This window comes from Solanum verrucosum, unplaced genomic scaffold (genome assembly GCF_900185275.1).
Source record: "Solanum verrucosum unplaced genomic scaffold, falcon-dt-bn FXZP01000287.1, whole genome shotgun sequence".
Classification (NCBI taxonomy): Eukaryota; Viridiplantae; Streptophyta; class Magnoliopsida; order Solanales; family Solanaceae; genus Solanum; species Solanum verrucosum.
Window position 1 is genome coordinate 2,998,318 of NW_026020292.1, and position 27,902 is coordinate 3,026,219.

Below are 27,902 nucleotides of genomic sequence, written 5' to 3' on the forward strand. Positions count from 1 at the left end.
GGCCCTTGAATCGATAATCCATGAGGTAGCAGGTAATGTAGCATATTTACAAGACAAATTACCAAGCTCAGTTATAGAGGAATGGCAAGCTAAGATACCTGCAAGGTTCACAGCTCCATGTCCATTAGCAAGATTGCCTGCAGGGTCTCTGTGTTCATTACTTATGACTTCTCCATGAACATGAATGTTTCCCAACAAGTTGAGCAGCTGATTGTACTATTCTTGTGTAAGGCTGTGAGTCAAATTGTTCTCTTGTCCCTCACACCTCTCAGCAATTGAGCTCGTAGAACTTCCATGAACATTTGTTGCTGATCCTGAGTTTCTTCCCTTAGTAAACTTGAAATCCTGAGGAAAACCATGCAGTCTATAGCATTTCTCCTCAGTATGGCCTGACTTTTTACAATAATCATAAAACAGATGTGCCTTGTTGTGATTTGGTGGATATGTTCTGAAAGAGTATCCTGAGTTACTGGATGAACCTGAGTTACTAGATGAACCTGTGTAGTAACCAGAAGGTGAATTGTTGGCAGGGTTTGACCTATACACATCCTTGCCCCCTCCTCTATGTGGAGTATAGTTAGTTCTAAAAGTGTTGGTGTTGTTTCCTGCAGTGGAGTGTCCTCTGGAACCTGAGCTGCTGCTTGCTGTTACACTCAATGAAGTGGAATCCAGATGAACTCGAGCATTAGGCCTGACTTCTCGTTGCTTTTCCTCTTGAACTAGAATGGAGAAGGTCTGGGCCATGGTAGGTAGAGGACTCATCATCAAAATGCTTCCTCGAACGACTGTATAAACTTCATTCAGTCCCATTAAGAATTGAATAAGGCGTCGATCTTGTTCGGCCTTGTGCAGTTTAATCTTACACCCATAGGTGCATGAACAAGTGCATTGTGTTGGAAAACTATATGCACAGCGGAAGCATACCATAATCATACAACTTACATGAATAATAGACAACACATTGTTTATACTAGAACAAGTACAATCATGTTAGGGCATATAAACTTTCTGAATTTAATTTCAGAATTACCTCTTGAAGCGTGAGCCGATACCTTCAAGTGAATCCACAAGCTAGTCGACATGCTAGAAACTTCAAGCAAATTCATAAGCTAGTCCACAAACTAGACCACAGTTCTACGGTCTTCTACAGTGATCCCAAGTTCACTTCTGAACCCTCTCAATACTTGGGTGGACAAGTATTTTTTGGAAAAAAATATTTTTTTCAAGGGTTAGAAGAATCCCTATTTATAGAGATTTCTTCTTAGTCCAAGGAAAAGGAATACCATGTCTTTCCTTAGAATAGAAAGACATGTACATCTCCCTTTCCTTAGAAAAGAAAAAGTCATGTCCTTCTTCCTTTCCTTAGAATAGAAAAAGTGATATACTTCTCCCTTGCCTTAGAACATAGAAAGATACATACTTCTCCCTTTCCTTAGAATAGAGAAAGACACATACTTCTCCTTTTTTCCTTTACAATAAATTCTGAGTTCTAGATAAATATGGGCATGGTAGGGACCACACAATTAATTACCGAGGCTTCCTATTATGAAAATAATTCCAAATAATAAATTTGAATTATTTTTACCATAATAAATTACAAATCATTCTACTAGAAATTCGTAATTGCACTCCTCTATTTATATTTTGAAATTCCCCATTAGACACATATGTAATTCCCCATGTTAAGATTACAGATACTAATCAATAAATTAAATTACTGACGAACTTAATTCAATGATCAATTTCCTTTAGAGCATTGCTTAACTTATTTCATGTGTCGGATTCTTAAATCCACTTGCAAGGTTTGACATGATGGAAACTTTTAACATTCTCAAAAAGGCATATCATCAATCTCTATATCGAGACATGGATTCCATCAACTAACTTATTATTTCACCAATATATATTATCATCATCCAATCTACCAAGAATATTGACCCATCTTAGAATCTCACCTTTTAATAAATCAAAACGATGATTAACATATACAGATCATAATAGTTATATAAGGATTAAGAATATAAGTACATTTAATAGTTTAGAGAATTGCTTTTGTCAGTCAGTCTAAAGCAACTATCTTTACTCGGTCCCGTTCAATACATACAAAATGCACTAGCACAAGAAGTTGGAACTATATCATTCCCATAATCAAGATAAACTACATATAATCTTGTGCTACAATCGTACCGATGGCATGTCCAATTTTCATCTTAGATTGTGAACAAAAAAAAATTTATACTTATAAGAACTGATGAGTTAATCCTCTGTGTATAAGCTTAAACTTTATACACTAAATCATCTACTATCTAAGTAAACAAGCACCATAAACGAATATATGATCTATTAAAATAAATAAATAATTATTCTATAATAAATACTATATCTAAACACGTGGTTAATAGTATATATCTCAACAATCTCCCACTTAGACTTTTAACCATCACGATTGTTATAATGTACTATATCTAAATGCATGGTTAATAGTATATACCCTAACAATCTCCCACTGAGATATTTGATCTTGAAAATTATTAGAATACTATTTTTAAACACATGATTAATAGTATATGCCCTAACAATCTCCCACTTAGACTGTTAACAATGCATTTACAACTTTCACAAATATTCCTTTTATATTTCTTATCAAAAGGATCTTACAAAGTTATTTTTTTATGCAACTTCGTCTAGTAATGCTGAGTCGTAACTTATCGTTTTTGTATTAGATCTTCAGAGGTTTATCATGAAAGTCCTCTTAAATATACAAAATCAATCAATCTTTGTTATGATTCTCCCACTACGACTAAGTATTACTACAATAGTCACACTTTCATGTTCTTGAGTCTTAATATTTTCCTCAAAACCTTTTGGTAATGAAATATTAACTACTTTTCATGTTGTGTTCTTTAATTTGTCCAACATCACTTTCACTGCTTGAGGTAGTAGTATTGTTATGTCTAATAACGTTTCTCCCACTATGTAAATGCAATGGAACGTCAATTCTGACATACCAGTTAGATGTTCTTGAGTGTTTGAATTTACAACTGACTCATATGTTATTTCTTTATTCAATTCCTGTAAAACTAGTTTAGTTCTAGGAACATGGTTTACTAAATGATCCTTTTCTAGAAATCAGACAGTTGTGTTAACAGTTGTCTTATTTTCTTTAGGACACTATAATAAACCTTCTTTCATTCTTTAGGATATCTAATTAACACACACATTCTGTTCTTAATTCCAATTTTCTTATTCTCCCACTCAACACATGTGCTGAACAATCCTATATTTGAACATGTCACAGATTAGACTTACGTCAAATCCAACTAGTTCTATAGTTGTTCAAGGTACTGATTTGAAAGAAATTAAATTCAGAATGTGATATGTAGTTATTAGAACCTATCCCAAAAGAAACAAAATAACTAATAATAAATCAATAATTAATCTTATCATCTTCATAAGAGTCTATTTCTTTTCTCTTCTACAACAATCTATTATAGAGTGTCTGGTGTAGACAGTTGAAATGCAATTATTCTATAAGATAATTGACTTATGAGCTCTGCAGAGAGGTTTACGTCACTACAATTAGATTGCAGTGACTTTATATATTTTTTCATGATGCTATTTTCATGTGCCTTAAATATTTTGAGTTTATCAAGACATTTAGACTTACAAAACATCAAAAAATATATCCATATCATGAGTAACCTTCTTGAAAACTCAGAATACTCAAATTCACCGCTTGCCCAAATGCTCATTTATTACACAAATCAGAATAGATTAATTATAACTTATCACTACCTCTTTTTCCTTTTCTAAGAGGAAAGGTCTCTTAGTCATTTTTCCTTCTAAACAAGACACATATGTTGGTAGTGCCTTCACTTTCAATGAACCGTTATGTTCATCCATTAACCAACCTCGAAATTCTATTCAGAATAAATGACTTAGACACTAATGTACAGATAAGTTTCATTCAATTTAAAAGATATTTTTCCTTATGAGACAGATTAATATAATTCAATTCATGAGAAATAATACTAATAAAAGAATCACACATCAATATACCACAAGAAATAAAATATTCATCAAACTCAATGATAGGAGAGTTACAACCAAAAATATTAAATACTCATCTCTTATCTAGTTAGAAACTGAAAATAATTCCTTCTAACATAAGGTACATGTACAATGCATTCTTTGAATTAATATCTTTATCTCTACCAAAAGAAAAGCTTAAGTAGTACTAAGTGGGTGTGTAAAGTCTATTGAGAATATGAGGTATAATACTTTAAATAGATAATAATATTTCGAATAATCCTAAATAACAAAAATTAGGGCTCATTTATACATATATATCCATGCATCTTGAATAGCCAATCGATGGGATTGGAGAACTACTCATGCAATACACATGTACAATGATCGATTATTCATTCCATAAACTTATACAGACCTAACTCAGATGGAGAGTCTACTGTTAGTTTAAGTCAAGTGAAAATCCTCTAGTTACATTGATCCAATCCTATATTACTCAGTTTAGGAGAGTTAATACAGATTATCAAAACTAGATGATTAAATACATAGTGACTTATGTCAATTTCATCCGATAGGGAGGAAAGTCTAAGCCAACACATAAAATTAATACTTCACTACTATTTAATCAAATATGATCAAAAACTCATATAACGATAAAAAAAAAAATAGTTTCTTACTAGGTCGTTCTTATGAATCTACCAAATTCCAGATCAATCAGAGTTCTTTTTTTTTTCGAATTCCAATACTATGATCAATTTGGTTGAAAACATTGTTTGGCCAAAGTAGAATTTAAGATTTTCCCGCTCAGTAATTCCTTATCATATATCATCATTTTGTGAAATAGATACACGAATTAAGAATAAAGAACGGAATTCTAAAGTTCCAAAAGAAAAGCATGTATACATTGAATATTAAAATTCAAAAACACACCTCATAGATATCAATGCATCTTGAACAATAAATTTTGATGAAAAAATGACTACGTATGCAACATACATATGTGGTGTCAGATATTCACTTCAACAAAATTAGAACAAAAGCTAGCTCAGATGGAGAGTATATGTTATTTTAAGTCAAGTGAATATCATTATCCGTAGATCCATTGATCCAATCAAATATTACTCAGTTTAGGAGAGTCAACACAGATAATCAAAATTAGAGATTAAATTTTAATGACTTGTATTAATTTCATCCGTTATGGAGGAAGGTCTAAGCCAACACATGAACTTAATACTTCACTAAAATTTAGTCATGAAGACCATAGAGAACAAACTCTATCACCTCTGTATCATAGTCGAGTAATTTTCATTTAAATTAATCTTCAAGATACAAAAATATATAAAAAAAAATAACTTCATCTAAACGACCTCAAATTGCCAAATCACTTCATAACTATGAATATTTTTAATTTGACTGTTTCTGATGAATCTACTGAATTTCAGATCAATTAGAGTTTTAAAATAATATTAATCTCCAAAGTTATGATCAAATTCAGATTGAAACGATTTAAGAAAAATAATCAGATCCATATCCTTATCATATATCAATTCATGTTAACTCATCATGTGTAATCATGTACCACATTTAACATAAATAAAACTGATATAAAGGATTATATTATCACATTTTAATTCCAAAGAGTGACTTAAAAACCATTTTAAGGGCCTCAAAACTATAACCACATAGCAATGAGTATTTCTTACTAGTCCATTGTCACGACCCGGGAGCACCCCCAAGTCGTAACAAGGCGTACTCGACCCCGAAGGGGTCTTATACGAGCCACATAGTCATTCATTGCATTCAATAATGAAAATAGTGCGGAATAAAAAAAAACTTATTTACATCCACACATTTAAACTTCTTAAAACAACTTTAAAAACACACAGCGGAAGTCTAAGTCTCACATGGCCATCTTAGACACAGTCGCAAAACATAAGTAGGGACACGGCCCTTTACAATCAAAAGAAGTCTATTACATGAACAAAAGAACTTAAAAGTCTTATCCTCGAATCCATGAGGACATACCAAGTCTTGGAGGAAAGCAATCCAACACTTCAAACTAGCTAGGAGGGATCACTTGCCGGAACCTACACTTATAGTAAAAGTATGAAGAATATGGGTTAGTACACAAAATGTACTAAGTATGATGACCATGCAAGACATGCTTAAAAAGGGACATTTTAGTTAGAAACCATGCATTATGCCACCTTTTTGAAATATCATGAACAATAGCATAAAAGACATACAAGACAAGCATAACATCAAGTAAGTCATAATATCACCTTTAAACAATATCAACATGAAAACCTTTACCTTGGACCTTCACCTCAAGAAACCCTTATGCTATACCTCGTGCAATGTATGGATGGCGTCCCATACCACCATCCATACTAAGGCACCACATTTAGGTCACATAAAGTAACTTATCATTCCTTTCTTTCACCTTTGCACAATATTCATACATAAGAGGTATATCATTAATTAAGACATGACAAGGGAAAATAACTCGTAATATAACCCAAGTATAACATGCATAACATATTAAGCATTTAAGAGCCAACATTCTTTAATAACCTCATTTAGGGTACATTCATGTCACAGTCATTAGGATCTAGAGAAACTCACTATGACCCTCTCCAAGCCTACTCGTGCAATGTATAGGTAGCATCCCATACTACTACCTACACTTTGTAGAACCTGTCAAGAAACCTTAATGAAATCTCACATGATGGGAAGTAAGCGTTTAACCGACATAGACCATGAGAGCTTGTCATGGAATCCGGTGTCATGAGTCCCCACACCGAAAAGAGGTGGTCTACTTGCCTAAGGAAGACCGGTATATATATAGCTTAATGGATCCACTAGCTTCCTATGCGGGCACATAGTTTATGGGATAAGGTAGACGATCATTGAAACTTATGCCTAACTGTCGGGGGAGTTTTCATCTAACCAAATCCGCTCGGTGCTTAGCCTACATTCCCATAGAATAGTTCATTACTTTGACATCATCACACATGAAAGGGTGCCATAAGCCTACCGATTCAAGGTACATTATTTAACACATGAAAGGGTGCCATAAGCCTACCGATTCAAGGTACATTTAGGAAAACTCATTAACTCCTCTTGAAAGGGTGCCATGGGCCTACCGATTCAAGTCTCATCATTAACCTTTATGGAAAGGTGCCATAGGCCTACCGAATCCAAGGTTCATTACTTATCATTAATGGAAGGGTGCCATTAGCCTACCGATCCAAGGTTCATTATAAGCATGTGTGGAAGGGTGCCATAAGCCTACCGATCCAAGGATTCAACAATCAACAATATAATCATTTATACAAGAAAATGATGCATAAGCCCTACCAATTCAAGGTATACTTTATATTGAAGAATCCTTCACATTATATCATCAACATTCATGAGTGTCATCAACACATCTCTGGATTTCCATACATCTCATAACTCAAACTTTAAAGCATCAATTCATCAATTCTCCATAGTTGGACATTTTGTCAAACACCTTGAAGGCATGTAATGAAATCAAAGAGCATGGAAATTAGGGTAGTAATTATGCAACCAAACCAGTGAACAACCTACAACAACACCTTTACATTCATAACATGATCACATTATCTTCATTGAATTCTCATTCATATAATGTCATGATAACACTCCAATTTCTCATACTATGCCTTTAAGGCCATAAACCTCACATACCAATACACCAACAATACACCATAAAATAAGCATGGGTAATGACATACTTCAATAATCTAAAGACCTTTAAACAAGTTTGATTCATATACATTCATTATCTAGCAACCCACTTCATAAAGGCATAAACTAGGAATAGAGAGAAATCATGGGTTCATGGAGTATTTTCATCTTAAATCGTCAATACAACAACAATATAACCATAAAGTGCCATTAGAAACCTTTTAAAACCATTTGGTGGAAGAACCCATGAGATTGAGTGAAAACCTAGATTTTTCATACTTTGAAATAACTTTGGATTTGGCTCCTTGAATGGAAAATTAGACAAGGATCAAGACCACCATACCTTTGTTATGATTTCCCACGAAAATTGATGAAGAAAGCCTTGAATCCAAAGCCCTAGCTCCCACTTCTTCTTCTTCTTAAATGGAGGATTGTAGAGAGGGAAATGTTTTTAGGGATGGGAATTGGATTATGGTATCTAGGAAATAATATAAGTCCTTTGAAAAAAATGGTCCAACACTTAGAAAAAATTAGGCGGGTGAACAGTAAAATCAGCTACTGGAATTTGCATTTTCTGCCGGACAGACTTTACGAAAATGAGCATAACTTCTTCGTCCGAACTCCGAATGAGGTGAAACGAAGTGAGTTAGGTAGCTAACTCAAAGGGCTTTCCATGGATATATTATTGGCCACCCAAATAATTTGTGTGCTAGGAGATATGACCCTCCAAAGTAGACCCTCGAAAAAGGCTTCACTTGGAAATTTCGGTGATACGGTTGCTCTAAAATTTGGGTTAGACCCATTTCCCACTCAATTTGACCCCCTAAACAAGAATATGAAGTCAGATTTTCGAAAAACAAAACGGATCTTTTTATATACAGCTAAACAAGTTTCCGGTAACTTCCGAAGCATATTTTTAAGAACTTTTGGGTCAAATTCAAATATAATCATTTCATTAAGTTCTCGACTCCAAACTCACATGTGAGGCTCTAGTTTCACTCTATCATTTTCCGAGTCGTTACATCCATCACTAATGAACTTACCAAATTTCAGGTCAATTGGAGTCTATAAAAAATATTTCCAAAGCTATGACCAAATTCATGTTTAAGTATCTTTAGGAATTAAAACAATATGCCTTTATCATATTCAGATCAAATTTTAATCTGACAAACTACCTAAAACCCATCTAAATAATATTTGATGGAACCATCAAATTTCAAGTCAATCAGAGATCAGAAAATTCATGACCACCTAAAATATGACCAAATTTGAAAAACAGTCATTTTAGACCATAGTTAAAAGTTAAAATAACATGATTCAAATTGCCATTCTCTTTTTATAATTATCTCATGAGCTTGAAACATATGTTGTGTCATTCCTTTGGCTGAGGCACTCAATACCTTCTTATAATAAATTATTCTCTAAATTAATATACTTGAGAATCCAAGATATTATGTTTCTCTCTTTTGACTGAAAACCTCGATATCTCTTCTCATGAATTAATTAAGCATTACTAGTATTTTAAGGTAAATCAACATTTACGTAAATAAATATTTACCACTAATATTCACTTAGAATAATTTATACTTGATGAATTGAGGATGTTCTAATGACTCAAATACATAGATCATTTTAGTGAATCCTATTTATTAATCATAATTCTCAATTCATCTATTACAAAATATATTATCACATGTATAAAGTCTAAAGAATTTTCAACGATTTCAAATAAATAAATCGCTTAAGTGATAACTATTTATTAACCAAAAAATTCTTAATTTATACAAATTGATATATATGTAATGAATAACATGCTCAAATAATTATTGAACAAAAAAAAAAATTCAATTGACCTGAAGAGTGACTACCACCACCACTTAACAAGGTTTGGAGTCAACAATTAGTCAAGAACAAAATTTATTAAGTTGAAAAAAAACTTCACAATCAGTTCAATGATAATTTGTTCATCAACAACCTCTATGATTCCCTTTCTTATCAGGCTTTGCAAATTTGATGGATTAATAAGAAACAAACCAAAAAAAATTGCAACTAGTCGCCGAAAAAAAAAATCAATCACATGTGCAGAAGTTCGTACTTTCATTTATTAAATAAAACAAATCCATTGAACTTTAACTTTTCTTTTAACTGATGAAAATTTTTCAATTTGGGTTCCATTAATTTAAAAAATAAAGGACTTCAAATAATCATTAGGACAAATGTTTACTATTGCTGTCCATTCCCACGTGAAAGTGAAAAATTGTTGCCAACACATTTTGCCCTCTTGATCATCTCAAAATTTAAGAGCGTATGCACTTTAGTCAACGAATCAAAAACCTTTAAGTTTCAGCTGATTCATTTTTTTTTCGCGATAAAAATATATTTACCAACCATGAATCATACATACATTTGCACATACATATATTTTATGTTATCTATAAAGATGTAAGTATGGCTTTGATACCAATTGTTTGAAAACTATATGCACAGCGGAAGCATACCATAATCATACAACTTACATGAATAATAGACAACACATTGTTTATACTAGAACAAGTAAAATCATGTTAGGGCATATAAACTTTCTGAATTTAATTTCAGAATTACCTCTTGAAGCGTGAGCCGATACCTTCAAGTGAATCCACAAGCTAGTGGACATGCTAGAAACTTCAAGCAAATTCAAAGCTAGTCCACAAACTAGACCACAGTTCTACGGTCTTCTACAGTGATCCCAAGTTCACTTCCAAACCCTCTCAATACTTGGGTGGACAAGTATTTTATGGATTTTTTTTTTCAAGGGTTAGAAGAATCCCTATTTATAGAGATTTCTTCTTAGTCCAAGGAAAAGGAATACCATGTCTTTCCTTAGAATAGAAAGACATGTACATTTCCCTTTCCTTAGAAAAGAAAAAGTCATGTCCTTCTTCCTTTCCTTAGAATAGAAAAAGTGATCTACTTCTCCCTTGCCTTAGAACATAGAAAGATACATACTTCTCCCTTTCCTTAGAATAGAGAAAGACACATACTTCTCCTTTTTTCCTTTACAATAAATTCTGAGTTCTAGATAAATATGGGCACGGTAGGGACCACCGAATTAATTACCGAGGCTTCCTATTATGAAAATAATTCTAAATAATAAATTTGAATTATTTTTACCATAATAAATTACAAATCATTCTACTAGAAATTCGTAATTGCACTCCTCTATTTATATTTTGAAATTCCCCATTAGACACATATGTAATTCCCCATGTTAAGATTACAGATACCAATCAATAAATTATATTACTGAGGAACTTAATTCAATGATCAATTTCCTTTAGAGCATTGCTTAACTTATTTCATGTGTCGGATTCTTAAATCCACTTGCAAGGTTTGACACGATGAAAACTTTTAAGCTTCTCAAAAAGGCATATCATCAATCTCTATGTCGAGACATGGATTCCATTAACTAACTTATTATTTCACCAATATATATTATCATCATCCAATCTACCAAGAATATTGACCCATCTTAGAATCTCACCTTTTAATAAATCAAAACGATGATTAACATATACAGATCATAATAGTTGTATCAGGATTAAGAATATAAGTACATTTAATAGTTTAGAGAATTGCTTTTGTCAGTTAGTCTAAAGCAACTATCTCTACTCGGTCCCGTTCAATACATACAAAATGCACTAGCACAAGAAGTTGGAACTATATCATTCCCATAATCAAGATAAACTACATATAATCTTGTGCTACAATCGTACCGATGGCATGTCCAATTTTCATCTTAGATTGTGAACAAATTTTTTTTATACTTATAAGAACCGATGATTTAATCCTCTGTGTATAAGCTTAAACTTTATACACTAAATCATCTACTATATAAGTAAACAAGCACCATAAACGAATATATGATCTATAAAAATAAATAAATAATTATTCTATAATAAATACTATATCTAAACACGTGGTTAATAGTATATATCCCAACACATTGTGTGGTGGTATCCAAATAGGTCAATTCTTCCCATAACCTCTTGATGTTAGTATAATATCCTGTGATATCAAGGTTACCTTGAGTGAGATTGTTAAGTTTCTGTTGAATCTGATACAACTTTGCACCATTTGCCTGGTCATATCTATCTTCTAATTCCTCCACAATTTCTTTGCGTTGTTTGCATATTGTAGGCTATCGGCTAAGTCCTTCGACAGAGAATTAAGGATCCAGGAGGTTACCATATTATCACAACGTTCCCATTAAGAGTACATAGGTGAAGCGAGATCTGGCTTCTCAATTTTGCCATTGATGAAACCTGTCTTGTTTTTCACAGAAAGTGCTCTGAGAATGCCTCGGCGCCATGAACGATACCCTGTTCCATAAAAAACAACTGGAGTGATTGACGACCCAGCACTCTCCGAAGGATGCACATACAAGGTATTGTTGAAATCCTGCTGAATCTGTGTTTGTTGGGTCTCAGTAGTCAAGGTCGACTGATCTGTGTCAAGTTCCATAAATCAACAACGAGTGATTACAATAAGAAACACAAAAAAATTTGAGGGATGAAGGGTGAGATCGCAGATCGCGAAATTACAGATTGAGAATTGAAAGGGAAAATCAATTGCGAGATTGCAAATCGAGAATCGAAGAAAGGAAAATTGATTCAATGCGGAAGTAGAATCCTTCAGCTCTGATACCATGTAAAAATCTTGATCTCCTGTTGAATATTGAGCAAGAACTCTATGGGAGGAGCTCTGAGCTTTGAGAGAGAAGAATCAGAGGTGTAACTGAATTTGTGCAAATGAAAACTGAATTATCATTGAGCTCAACATTTATACACGTTGTAAATCTAACTAACTAGGAAAAAAATAACAAACTAACTAACTGAAATTATAAGCTAGCTAACCATTCACAAATCCTCAAGTCCTAGTTGTATTAACTTATCAAATACCAATGCACGATCTTAACAAAGCCAAAGATATTATTGGAATGCCATACATCTATGTCAAGATGCTCCACTTTTTTCTTCAATGCAATTTGAATCCATTTGTCAAGTTTTGAAGTATAATTTGATAGAGCAAGTTCAGATATGAACTGTAGAGTGAACTTTTTAATGTTAGATGAGGTAAGAAGAGGTAGTGCATTGTCCATTAATGAAATAAACTTTTCATCAGACCAACTAGTTTTTGAGCGATAACAATTGAGGTTATGGATACAGGTCCTGAGGCATTGCCAACGTTTAGAGAGAATAGTTGTTGTGCAGGCATCGATCATGGGAAGCATAGAAATAATTTGAAGAAAATGAGAGTCTGGCAACGCACTAATCCAATCAATTCCAGCTTCTACCTCTGCCTCTGTTTGCTGAGGTGAATATTAGGCTTTTGGGGACTGGTGTTGCTCCGCCATCACACTGTCTTTTCCTTTCAATGTTTATTGTAAGACATATATACTACTACTAGTAGTCTCATAGTCTTTCAAGCATCGTCTCAATTAACTTTAACTGTTGAATAGTACTACTCCCTCTGTCCCAATTTATGTGACACATTTTGGATTTTGAGATTCAAACAAGTCTATCTTTGACCGTAAATTTTTCATATATCTTTTAAATATTTTGAATTATCAATTATTGTGACTTATAGTTTTTTTTTATGTAGTTTACAAATATATGAATTTCATTTTAAAAAATTTGAAGATTTCACGAGCAAATTCTCGTTCAAACTTAAACTGTTTGACTCTCAAAAAACGAAATGTGTCACATAAATTGGGACAGAGGGAGTAATATTTATGGATGTGACTCTTCATTTGACAAAGCAGCCACTTCACTTCCCAAAGTACATAAAAAAGGACACACAATTACTCCATCCCTTCGCCTAATACACTCCCTCTACCCCAATATTAATTAAATTTGTAACACTAATTTTCACTCTTGTCATTTTATTTTGAGATAAGCCTATAAAAAAAAACTAAACTATTATTTATTTTTTAGTTCATACCTAATTAAACTATTGAGATTTGAGTTTCATAGCTAAGCGTCTAAACGGTTACTTATTGGCATAAGAAACACACACTGCTAAGTGGTGTGTAATTGTCACGCCCTGAGCCTACACCCTGGACGTGGCCGACACTCGAAGACCATTGCTGGCCCCCAAGCGAACCCTTGGCCTGGCTTTCTTAACTCAGCGGAAACTTAACTTGACAACACACCTCAATGCAATGAAAGGTTATAAAATAACCAACTAATAAAAATTTGGCCAAAAAGGTAACTCGAGTCCCAAAATAGAATATTTACATATATACATAGATGAGAGACTCAAAACCAACTGACTGACTGTCTATGAAGCCTCTATATCAGTGGGATGGATGTTGGGACAGGCCCCGCAACATCCTAACAAAACAAAACTAAGAGAACAACATAATCGAGTCCTCCGGAACACAAAGAGGCTCACCACTGACTCTGGAGTGCTCAGCTGGATCAACGGCATGCTGAATGCTGACCCTGGGTACCTGTGTCTGCATCGTCATAAGATGCAGGCCAACTGGCATCAGTACATTGAATGTACAAGTATGCGAGCTGGAAAGCTAAACTACAACTTAAGCTTGAAAGGAGTACAAAAGAACTCTTACCTTGGCTCTGTTCAACTCATGAATAACTGAACTCAATATATAAAGCAATACGACACATGCAATATATAAAGCTTGTAAAACAGTGCAAACAACTTAGCTTGTTAAAGATAAAACAATAGCAACTCAACTTTACTTATATAAAAGTAATATAACTTTAGTGGGAGATTCTTTAACCGACAATCACCACTATGAGCCCTAGTGGTGATACAACGTTTTACCTCACGTTTCCCAAAGACCATCCTATACCTTGTCGTGATATAGGAAGCTAACTTTACAAAGTGGATCCACTAGCTTAATTTTACGTGATCATCTAAAAAGTATGACCCGTTAACTCCCATGTTGGCGCATGGTTCTTATGGAGAGTTGAGTTAATATGAACTCGTGTTCCCAATTCGGTGCTCAAGACTACTCCCAAAAATACTTAGCTCATAAGTGTTTTAAACACATCTTTCTTTATTTGAGATAATTACTCAAAACTTTGCCCGAAGGCTCACTTGGAATCGATGTTCCTTTTTCTTGAAAACTAGCCCAAAGGCTCTTTTGGAATCATAGTTCCTTTTCTTACTCAAATGTAAAAACATTTAGAAACTTCTTTGGGAATACATAGTTCTCTTATACTTTTGAGAAATGACTCAACTTTAAACTCTTTACTCAACTTGAAACTCTTGAATCTTTACTCTTTACTTGACTTGAAACCTGAGCCTTAAAATGAAGTTAAAACATTCAATAAAGACTCTTGAATAACTTTAAAAACTTGCTTGACTTGCTTCTTAACTTCCAAGCTTAACTCTTAACTTCACTTGACTTGGAAACTAACTCTCCTTGAATTGGATTTATGGATTCAAGGTGTTTCATCACAAGATATGGATGAGTTCTTGACGTTTAGACATACCTTGGAGTGTCAAAAACAACTATAAAACATAGGTACATTACCAAGGAACATGTATGGAAAAGTGGGAAAGGAATGGGAAAACTTGGCGCTCTGAGAGGCGCGGAACGCCAGACCAAAAACTTCAGAGGGGGCCTGCTGGCGCATTGATGGGTGCGCCGCCCCAAGGGGGAAAGTTCAGAGCCCCTCTTGGGGCGCGGCACCCCACCCTTTTTCCCCGAAATCTGACTTTTCTCCTTAGTTTTCTCCAACTCTAAATCTTCTACACTTCAAAGTTTCCAGCCCCAAACACTTAAAATCATAAACCTCTCAACATACAATAGATTCAACTCAGAAACACCACCCGAACCATACACCAAACCAACAAGAACTTCAACACAACACAACTACAACTTCAACAATTACAACCAACAACTTCAACAAACATATTCAATCTTTTCTTGAAATTATACGAGCTTGGCGTGTGGGGGAAAGAACCAACCCAACACTATGAACTCACATACCTTAATAGGGATCATCCCTGAAGAAAACCACGATGATCTTTACGAAGTTTGCTTTTTCTTCTCCTTTCTCTCCTTTTCTCTCAAGAACCCTAACTCTTACTCTTTTACAAAGGGAAAAACTGATAAAAAATCAGTCTTACACCTTAATATATATCCAAAGACAAGGCTAGGGAAAAGACCAAAATGCCCTTACAAATTTCCGGACGGATTCCCTGCCAACTGCCCAACTTTGAAAGGGCATAACTCGCTCATACGAACTCGGAAATGAGCAAAATCGATGGCGTTGGAAAGACCAATCCATGAACTTTGCAAACATAACTGAAACTACACCTAGATCATCCTGAGCTAAGAGTTATAACTGTTCAAAGTTGGCCAAAAATTCATTATTTTCCATACTTAGCCAAATTTTCCAGATTTTTTTTTCTTTTTCCAAAAAGACTATTTCCAAGTTTTAAGCTTCTTCCTAGTCACCAACTTGCAAGATGTCACAGTAATATACTCTCTTTTATTTGAAAATTTTTTGCCACATGCATTTTACATTGGCAAATATTAAATAATAAACTATTAGTATTAATTAAATATTTTACATGGACATCTCACTGTTTTTTTCCTTTCAAAGTTTATTGCAACTAGTACTAGTAGTCTCACAGTTTTACTAGGTTCTTGTGCTTGGTGCATTGGAAATCAGTTAGTATTTCAAGCATCGTCTCAATTTAACTTTAACGGTTGAATAGTAACATTTATCGATGTGACTCTTCGTTTGACAAAGCACTGACTTCAGCTCCTATTTGATTTTTCGTGTCTCTAGGAGTAACTTCAAATCTCTCACCAAAGCAGAACATGTTATACTGTATTTAAAATCAATACTGATGACAACAAACTATGCAAAAACAGTAAAACTCCAAAGTTTAAATCATGCAGTTAAGAACAAAAATTCATAACTTTAAAACATACCAGAATTTGTAACAATTGTATGAAACAGAAAGAAAAGAAAATCGGGTCCACTGAATGCACATTGTCCCCTTAAAGAAATTATTCTCCTCTAGAATCCGAGGTTTGAAATGGAATAGATCCTCCCAAGATAGAACGATTATATTCACCAGTGTATTGGTACCCAAAACAATGATGTCAGCGAGCCACTCAACGGTAGTAAAATACACGAATATTTAATTATGCAGAAGAAAAGAAAGTAGTTTAGAAATTTCGTAAGTAAGAAGTCTGAGGAATAACAAGTATTTATAGCCAAGAAACACCGTTTTCGAAAGTTTGCAACCTTTCAGAAACCATGAGACTATTCATGAAAGTTTGCAACCTTCCAAAATGGTCATGGTTGTTCCTGAAAGTTACAATCTTTCAAAACAGTCATTTCCAACGGTGGAAAATTCAAATAAAATGGGAAAGACATTTTAAAACATGGGTCGCGCGGATCCGAGTTGGATTGGATCGTTTCGGCTAATTATTTAAATAATTAAAAATGTTTCGGCCATTTAATTTAAGTTAATTAATTAAATAAAAAATTGAAAAAAACTTTGTCCAAAAAATAATCTCATCATTTTTCAAAGCCAAAGCCGAGCGAGCGAGCAGCGGTGCGAGGGGGTCCCTCTTTCCAACTGTTTTAACAACTAGTAGAATTGTTTCTCTATTTAAACACTTTAACTTTTATTTCCACCATCAATGAGGAAAAAAATGTTTTTTTCTTACTAAAGTATAAGAGAACCGTTCAAATTTCTCTTTTCATATTTCCTTTATTTCTCATTAATTCTTACAATATACCCAGCAGACAAAAAGAAAATCGATCCAAAAACCATTACGAATTACTCCATCCCTTCGCTTTTAATTCTGATCCATGACTCTGTACTTGGCTCCTCAATAAAACTCTATTTTTAAAAAAAAATCTTCTGATCATTGACCGAGCTTATGTGACATTAAAATTATTTATTTGGACAAGTGCCTGTCTCCACTTCTAAAGCAATTGAATGCAATATTATTATTTTAAAAATCTCAAATTATAAGACGAAATAATAATAATAATTTTTTTTAAAAAAAGAATCTCAAAACCTCATTCTTCTTCAACCAAATCCACCCCAGTCCCCACCCCTTCTCTCTTCTTCTTCACCCCAAGCCCCCAGCCCCACCCCCACGCTCTCTCTTCTTCTTCTTCTTTCGCCTCAGCCCCCGCCCCAGCTCCAACCCCGCCACCCCAACCCCTTCTCTTTTCTTCTCCTTTGACGGACACATCCATCTCCATAATCATCCAAAAAAAAAACTTTTGCTAGAAAATATATCATTCATCATTTTTATTTACTTAATTCTTTAGATCTATTGCTTGAATTTACTCATAAACATATTTTTTTCAACTTGGAGTTTTCTTGATATTTCTTTATACCACATCAAAATAAATAGAATTCTAAAGCATGTGCAAGAGCGAATTAAAATCTATCACATTATAATGACTAATAATTTTTTGTGATTGAGAAAGTTGTTAGATGTAAAGAAAATGAAAAATGGTGGTTTTTTGTTTATGGGTGAGGGGTAGGGTGTGGGAAAGAAGAAGATGAAGTTGGAAGGGAGGAAATGAGTACAATAAGAGAGAGAGAGAGAGAGATAAAATTGCATCTTTTTATAAAAAAAATATTACTATATTTAATTTTTGATGTGTCATTGTAAAATAATATTTTTTGTTCCAATTTATGTGACACTTTTCATTTTTTGGGAGTCAAATAGTTTATGTTTGACCGGCAAGTTACGCATGGAATCTTCAAATTTTTAGAAATGAAATTTATATATTTATAAATTACGTAAAAAGTACTATAAGTCACAACAGTTGACAATTCAAAATATTTAAAAGATGTATGAAAAATTTACGATCAAAGATAGACTTGTTTGAATCTCATAATCTGAAAAGTGTTACATAAATTGGGACGAAGAGAGTAATAATGATGATGTGTCATTAAAAAATAAAATGGATTTTCATGTGTAAAACAAGTGTAATACACGCACACAGATCAAATGAGAAAAGGGTTTAAAATATTGTATTTCAATAAGATTAAAGGTTCAGTTGGCAAAATCGTAAGTATAAGGATCCAAATGAAACCAAGTACAAGGGTCTCCATGTAATTCTGCCTATTTCAAAATGATAGCCATATTTATCAATACACTCCCTCTCGAAGTTTAACTACTATCCATCGATGGTGGACAAAAAAAATCACACAGCCACTTCATTTTTTAGAAATACTTATTTCATATATGGTTAATATTTAAATAAAAATAATAAAAAGAGTATTATATGGTAATTTGGGCTCTAAATTAATTATAAAAGTTGGTTTACGATTCTTACTTGGTTTACCAAAAATAGAAAATGAATCTTTCACACTTTTTTCGTATTTTCACGCTCCTTCTCCCACCATTGACGCAACTCACATACACCATTGAGGCAATTTGACACAATCATCAATGGTAACTTTTTACTCATAAGACCATAAGTAACTTAGGAAGCTAGTTGTAAGAACCTGCTTGATTATCTACCCCATATTAGTTGATTATCTTACCAAAAATAGTTATTTCATATAGCCACCTTACTAAATCAAAAAACCATTAATTAAATTTTCCTAAATTATCCTTGCAATTTTTTAAAGAAAAGTGAACACATTTAATTGTATAATTAAAAAGTGAATTAGTAAAATTATATTTTTATTTATAATTTCTTAATATGCATGTAAAAAAAATAACAAGTAATATGAAACGGAAGGAGAGTAACAAGAATCTACTTGAAAACATACCCAATTAAATGTATTCATAACCATAAATATTCATTACTAATAAATAATGTATCTCGTCAAAACTTTACTAAAGAAATTCATAATAATTGAACAAAATATTCTGGAAAATAAATGCAATCAATATAAACAAATTCTACTTAGTACTCAACACCAGCAACCGATTCTAAAGAAACAACAACAGTAGTATTAGAAACTCTGGGAAGAGCTAACAAACTTTCAATCCTTTTTGAACAATTACTGCCTTCCGACACTATAATCAGTTTCTCCAGATTTTTTGCATGCTCAAGCAAACACTTCATCAGATCAGTTATCTCTGTAGAGTCATTCTTAATGAAGATACTAAACGGTAAAATAACCTTTAAAGTTGTCAGATTCTGCAATGAACCTACGAATATGTTTTCGTACTTGTCTTCCAACACATCCATGTCTTTGCACCAGTAATTTATGAATAAGCAGTCCTAGGGATACAGAAGAACAACAAAATAGGATATAATTAATCAAAAGCAATTCTCTCTAACTAAATGGAACAGACGCATGAAGAAAAAGAATAAAATGAGTGAAAACGATGAACAAAAGAATCTCGAAGAATTAAATCAGTTGAAAACATGCATACATACCTCTATAGGGAATATTGCCAATTTCTCTAGACAAGGAATATAATTTAAGAGTCTGACGATGCCAAGGAAGGTTAATTATCATCAAAGAATTTATCGTCAATTGTTTGCACTCCAACAACGGTAATGAAACATCTTCTTTATGCAACATCAACATGGAAATAATCTATACAGAAGATAGTAGATTCATCTAAGTATATTGAGTATCAGATTATATCAATTTATAAGGAATAAAAAACATACCAAACCATATCAGTTCAGTAAGTTATATATTCATGGTTGCATAAAAAGACATGGACAGTAAACTGACCTCAATAATATATCAGGATGGGATGGTTAGCTTATTAGCACATGCTACACTTGTCAAGTGATCTTTCACTATGCTTTTGTCAATTAATTCATCTGATCCATGGAAGTTGTACAAGTCGTAAGTAAGATCAGCGTGGATCAAAGACGACAGGTCCCCAAGCCTAATTTCCACACCATAGAATTTCCCTGAAATCTTTAAATGTTGGACATATGGAGCAACAATTTCAAAGTAACACTCACCTCCCATATAGTCGGGAGGATGGCTGTGATCAATCAATTCCAGTCTCGTACATTTTTTGGAAAGTTAAATGCAAACGATGAAAACCATAAAACTCACACAGCTTAAAAGATTCTAGCTGATGACAATTTGATGATATTTGTTCAATGTGTTCCTCACAGAGAAGCATAGATGATAGCGTTAAACTCTTTAGGGATGTCCAATTGAATATACGATCTTCTGGTATTCTGAAATACTTGCAATTTAGCTTTACAAGTGATGAGCTGCTGCAAAGTTCCTGTGTCAAGCTTTACCGATCACTATCCAAATAAAAGCCAAAGAAATCATAGGAATGTCATACTTCTAGGTCAAAATCCTCCACTTTTTTGTTCAATGCAATTTGAAGACATTTGTCAAGTTTGGAACTATAATTTGATAGAGCACGTTGAGCTATGAAATGTAGAGTGAACTTTTTAATTTTCGATGAGGTAAGAAGAAGTAGTGCATTGTCCATGAATGAAATAAACCTATTATCAGACCAACCAGTGTTGGAGTGGTAACAATTGAGGTTATGGATACAAGTCCAGATGTTAGAAAGAATAGTTGATGTGCAGGCATCTGTAATAGGGATTTTAGAAAGAATTTGAAGCATAAGAGAGTCTGGCAACGCACTTATCCAATCAAATTCCAGCTTCTACTTCTATGTCTGTTTGCTGAGGTAAATATTGGGCGTTTGGGGATTGGTGTTGCTCGGCCATCACACTGCTTTTTCCTTTCAAGGTTCATAGCAGAACATATATATATGAGTAGTCTTTCTAGGTGCATTGTAAATCAGCAAGCATCATCTTTAATTGTTGAATAGTAAGTAGCATTTATGGATGTGACTGTTCGTTTGACAAAGCAACCACTTCACTTCCCAAAGCACATAAAAAAGGAAACCCAATTACTCCATCCCTTCGCCTAATACACTCCCTCTACCCCAATATTAATCAAATTTACGACACTAATTTTCACTCTTGTCATTTTTTAGAGATAGATCATAAAAAAAAGAGATATGTATCAAAAACATATTTAAACATTTTTTTTTTTGTAGTTTAATACCTAAACTATTGAGTGTGTGAGTTTCATACCTAAACTATCACTTTTTAGTTTGAGAAACACACCTCAGTGATACACTCTCTCTTTTATTTGAAAAAATCTTCACACATTGCATTCCAGTGGATAAAATATTCTACCTTGACAAAAATTAAATAATAAACCATTAATATTAATTAAAAATTAAAGATTAAAGTATTACTATCTACAAAAAATAAATTAAATTATTTTTCTTACCCCACTCCACCACCTCCTCCACGTACCCCCTCCAAAAAAAAAAAAAACTGCCCACTCATTCCACCTCCCCCCCTCCCCAAAAAAAATTGATATTATTTTATTTAAAAAAATAAAAATTCCACAAATTCCACCCCATCCTGTGTAACCCTCCACTCCTAATTTTTTTTTACATTTTTCTCATTTTGTGTTAGATATGTATGTACATATACTTTTAGAAAACAAATTTCTACTAGTGTACCAAATATAACATAAATAAGTAAAAAATTAAAAAATGTCTTGTGACGGCAAGTAAAAAATATTTTCGATATGTATATATCTAACACAAAATGAGAAAAAAAATTGAAAGCGGAGGGTTAGATGGGCTGGGTAGAATTATTATTTTTTAAAATAAAATAAAATAATATCTAAATTAGTATTTTAGGGGGGAGGGGGTGAAGTGAAAAAAATTAAATTCTTTTATAAAAGAATTTTTAAAAAAAAAACTTAAAAAAATGTATAGTTTAGGTATGAAACTCAAAAAAGTGTATAGTTTAGATGTGTTTTTGAAACTTATCTCTGAAAACAAAACACATCTAAATTATTTCCTTTTTTGAATTTCATATCTAAATTATTGGTAGTATGAGTTTTATATCTAAATTATTACATTTTAAGAAACACACACCGCTTAGTGGTGTGTAATACAATCTCCATTTTATTTGAAAAAATCTTGCTACATGCATTACACAGGAATAAAATATTTCACCTTGGCAAAAATTAAATAATAAACTACTACTACTAATTAAATATTAAAGTATTACTATTTCAAAAAAAATATTTTTCTTTCCCCCCTCTCCCCCAAAACCCCAAACCACGCACTCATTCCCAAAAAAAATTAATTAATTTTATTTTTTGAAAAGAAATTTTACCCCACCCTATATAACCTTCTGCTCCTAATTTTATTATTTTATCCCAGCCCACCCTACCCCCCCCCTCCCACCCCCAAAAAAAATAATTCAAAGTTTGTTTATGAATTTTTTTTAATTTAAAAAAAAATTAAAAGTTAATTTTTGAAAACTATTTTCAAATTTTTATTTTTTTACCTCACCCTACCCTACCCCATATCAGCCACTCCCCCCCCCCCCCACACACACACAAAAGAAATTTATAATTTATGTGTTTAAAAAATTTAAATCTTGTTTGAAAGTTAGGTCCCGGGCCAGGTGTGGTTGGATCCCAGATTGAAAGTTGGGGTCGAAATTCTGATTTGAAAGTCGAATCTTGGGTCTCGTATTGATTATTGGTTGTCGGGATCGAGTCCTAATTTGGAAATCGAGTCTCCATTCAAGTGTCGAAGTCAAAATTCAGATTGATTGATCGTGCTCAAGTTCGGATGTCGGGATCAGGTCCTGACCAGTCCGAATGTTGGGTCTCGAGTCGAAAGTCGGGTCAGGCCCTAAGTTTGATCTTAGGGTCGAATTTCGGATCGATTGTCGGGGTTATGTCCTAGTTTGCATGTTGGGGTCATGTCCTAGACTAATTATCGAAGTTAGTTTTCGAGTCAGAAATAATTTTTCTAAAAAATATTTTGTACTCTCTAGTAAAAAATAAAAGATATTTTCTTTAAAATGTTTTTCATTCACAAACCAAACACTAAAAAAAAATTCCAAAAAATATTTTTTACTCACCTACCAACATGAGAAAATAAGTAAAAAATCTACTTGTTTTTCAGGAAAACATTTTGTATGGAAAACATTTTCCTTCATACCAAACACACCCTAGCTTAGGTTCTTACCCGAATTCAAAACAAGCACAACTCCTTTCAAATCACAAAAATTTGAAACTCATAGCTCCCAAAATTGATATATGAACTTTGAAATTGGATTGGGGAATTAAACACTACCCAAGTATTAAATACTTTTCAAAAATGCCAGGACCCTTTGCACTCGCGACAAATGAACTAGTTATGACCCATTGCAACTGTGAATACTATGCACGAATCTTGCTGGCCCTGAAACCTTTCTACGTGATTGCGACTATGATCGCGATGTATTGACCCAATTACTTTTCACAAACACGACCAAGGCATCACTAATGCAAATAAGGAAATGCCTTGGACCAGAAAACAACAAAAACCAATAGTCTTAACATCATCCAAATCTCCAATGAACCTCTTGAAACTCATCTAGTACCTCCCAGATACAAACCTAATATGCAGATCAATCATAAAATACTTTTGGAATTTGCTAGAATCCTCAAAACACCGATCTGAGGTCATCCTAACCAAATAATGATCGTGGTCAAACCTAATCTTTCAAAATGCTCAAAATCCAACAGAGGTCCAAATCATTCTTGAGATCCATGGAAACCAGTCAACCACCCAACTAAGTCATAAGTCACACTCAAAGTCAACCTCGTTAATCCAGAATGTTGACTTTTGGTCAAATTTCTAAAAACGAAAGTCTTTCATGAAACACATCTAATAACCTTAGAGATTGTTCACCCATTCCCACAAATGATAAAGGGAATAATGAAGCTATGAGATGGTTCAAAAAGGGAAAAGTAAGGCGGAAACACAAAACGACCATGAGAGTCATTACAAAAATTGACTCAGATGATCATTAGATGATCATCAAAGTTTCAGACAGTTAAGATGAAAGGGAAGACTAGTCATTACTTGTATGAAAATGCATTAAAGTTATGAAGCAGATTTACCTTGATAGTATAGTTATCCATTTCAAAGTGTACAAACATATTTGTACCAATAAACTTTCAAAGTGTACAAATTCTTATACTCATTTCTCAAATTTGCATTAAAAGGTAGAAATATTACAAATAGTAGTGATTCATGACTAGCAAAATTAGGAGACACAGCATTTCCATTTCCAGAATTGATAGTGCTGCAGTAAAAACTTACAGTTCTAACTTCTAAGGAATCATTCACCTATTTGTATTCTTCAGTTTCCTTGCAGATCCATGTCTCTGAGTTAAAAGACAGTAGTGCAAGACATAGCAGGACAGGACTACAAAGTAAAAACTGAAAAATAGGATTTGACCGAAGAACTACAAAGTGAACACAAGTTTTACTTCATACTAGTCATCAATGTGAAATGTCAAAGAAATATATCATCTAAAGGAAATGGAATTGTCAGACTGGAAAAAAAAATACACGGGCAGTAGAATTTATCTCATTACAAGTTCACACATCTGCATGTAATAGACAAGAGTATATTGGCCTCAGTTATGGGTATGATATTGGTTCAGGAATGGCAGAATTAGGCAGGGCATTTCCATTTACAAGGACTTGTTCCAGAAGATTAACTCGCACAGATTTGAATTGATAATGCTGCAGTAAAAATAACAATATATTAGTGAGGAGTGACAAAAATTGGCTGGCAGATTATTATAAATCACACGAGCAAGGCAAATGATTGACATGACTTCAGAAATAGCAAGAAATGACTTTCAATCAGTTACAATCAAGAAAAATTACCAGATTAACTCCCTATTGATAGTAACTTGTCAATTTTGCCATACCATTGACACCAAATTACCACTGCTAAAGGCTCAAGTGCACCCTGCCCTGACGTGTTATAAGGTGAAGTCGATACACTAAATAAAGGGATATAAACTAATACAACACATCTAATATGTGGTGCTTAGAGGAAAAAAAACGTGATATAGAGCAAAATGACATTTGGAATAGCATTGCATCTGCAATACCACAGATATTATAACGAGTTTACCTTTCCTTCCCATTCAAAATCAACAAATTTGCAAATGGGATCCAATAGTGTGACCTGATCTCCTTGTTTAATCTGTCAACAAGAGTAGTTTGTTAAGTAATGATGTAAAAATCTTTTTTCCTTGAAGTATGGACGAATGAGAAAATCAAGATAAAAATGGTGTTTGATAGTATGATTTAGGAAACAAACAATTCCAATTTACAGAAAATTTATGAAATGCTAACTCACTTAACTATTCTCTCTTTATCTTTAGTGTTTGGTTACATATTAAAGAAGTGAGGTGCCTCCCCTTCGTCTAATTTTTCATCCAGAAAGTGATAAAACGGAGGAATGATCATTCGCTTAATTTTTAGGCATGTAGTGCTGCAGCAGTTTAGCAGCAAACTAACGTGTCAATATCTGAAGTTTGTTTGTTGATTTTCTTATCTCGGTTTCTCCAAGATACTCTACTTAATGGATAAATGTACCAAGAAACATTAAACAACATAAAGTAGTGCTTACTGCTTCCTTCTGTATGTTGAACACTGTAAGTACAACACTGTTCTCATCAGAGTCACAGAGCATGTAGTATCTGTAGAATAAGAGTACACATTGAGAAATAAGTATTTAAGCATAAAGTAGGGCTGCACAGACAAGTAACTTCACTTTTAAAGGAAATTCTGAAAATGATCAACTCGTGTGGGTTCCTCCAAGATGAAGTAACTTACAATGGAGCTTGATACTCATATTCGACTAAGCACCGTACTTCTGCTACAACTGCAATCCATTTGTTAGGGCCTTCAGTTAAGAGATCCACGGTTGCTCTGTTGTATAGAGGATTCACTGCCAGAAAGCACATTACCTCAACTAATAGGTAAATAGGTATTAAAGCAGTTCCTCTTTAGAATAGATTCTGTTCGGAGTCTTACATAAACAACCTCCATCCATGCCATTACGCTTTCTCTTACTCTTTCCTTGACTCTTTCCCTTATTCTTGTCATTACGCTTACCCTGAAAAGTAGGATCACATAATTCAAATGCATCCTTTACAATCTCATTCATAATGTCTTAACAGCTTCAAAAGAAGAAAACATTTAACAATTGAGAACATTATATTTTAAAGACCATATTATAACTTTCCTGTTTCAAGAAAAAATCAAGAATCAAAGAAGAAGAAACAACTAAAATGTGTACCATTCAGTCAATACAGGAGGGGCTCAGTTAACTCATTGAACAAATAAATTGGACTATTTAAGGACATAAGAATCGGTCAGTACCTCATCTCCTTTTCTTTTAGATACTTCTAAAGCTTAAACCTTTTCCCAAACGGATAACTCCATTGTGCATGAGAACCTTTTGCAACTATTTGTACTGTAAGGTCTGCGTACACTCTACCCTCCCCAGACCCCACTTAGTGGTTGTTGTTGTTGTAGTATTTCAAAAGGATTCAGAAATAAATTCGTCGAGTAGGAGAAACTTAACCAAGCTTCTGGGGTAGCCATAGCAGAGTGTCGAGTAGGAGAAACTTAACCAAGCTTTCTGGGGTAGCCAGAGTAGAGTAACCAAGTTGTTACAAATAGTATTACTGACTTAGCAACTAATCTTAGCTGCCTATTGCAGTTTCCTAGCCTCTACTTGTTTGACAATATTCAAAGATTCACCCAATCAATTGCGCCTCAAACCTACACATTAAGACAAAAAATATTTACAAAGTAAATTGTTAACTTCGAATTTGAAAAACTATAACAATATAATTGTAACTTCGGATCTTAATACAATAAAATATTTACAAGCCCAAATTTGAAATAAAATATATAAATATTGAAAACTATAAACTAACTAAAAATATATCAACAAAGTAGATTATAAATAATATTTTCTAGATATAAATAAAATTAATTCATACTTCAAATTACTTTTGATGAGCAATCAATCTTTTTTAATTCATGCTTTAGTAATAGAAAGTTTGAGGCTGGTAACTCAACTTTCTTCTTGATTGACATATTTTTACATTATTTAAGCATTCTCATTTGTAATATCATCATGGAGTGTATTACAAACTCTGTGATGATCAGAAAATACTTAGTTCTCTCTAGCTCTTATTTTATGCATGCTTGTTAGGTAGCAGAAGTTAGGTACTTCATTAGGATTAGTAAGGTAAGGGGGCTCTTGTACTTGTCCCTATTGATATTTTTTATGTTT

At 33.4% G+C, this 27,902-nt stretch overlaps 1 pseudogene; it reads right to left on the bottom strand.

Annotated features, from left to right (window-relative positions):
- Nucleotides 1-20,463: 20,463 nt before the first annotated feature.
- LOC125834534 (F-box/LRR-repeat protein At5g02910-like) lies at nt 20,464-26,762 on the bottom strand (annotated as a pseudogene).
- Between the last annotated feature and the right edge of the window lie 1,140 nt (nt 26,763-27,902).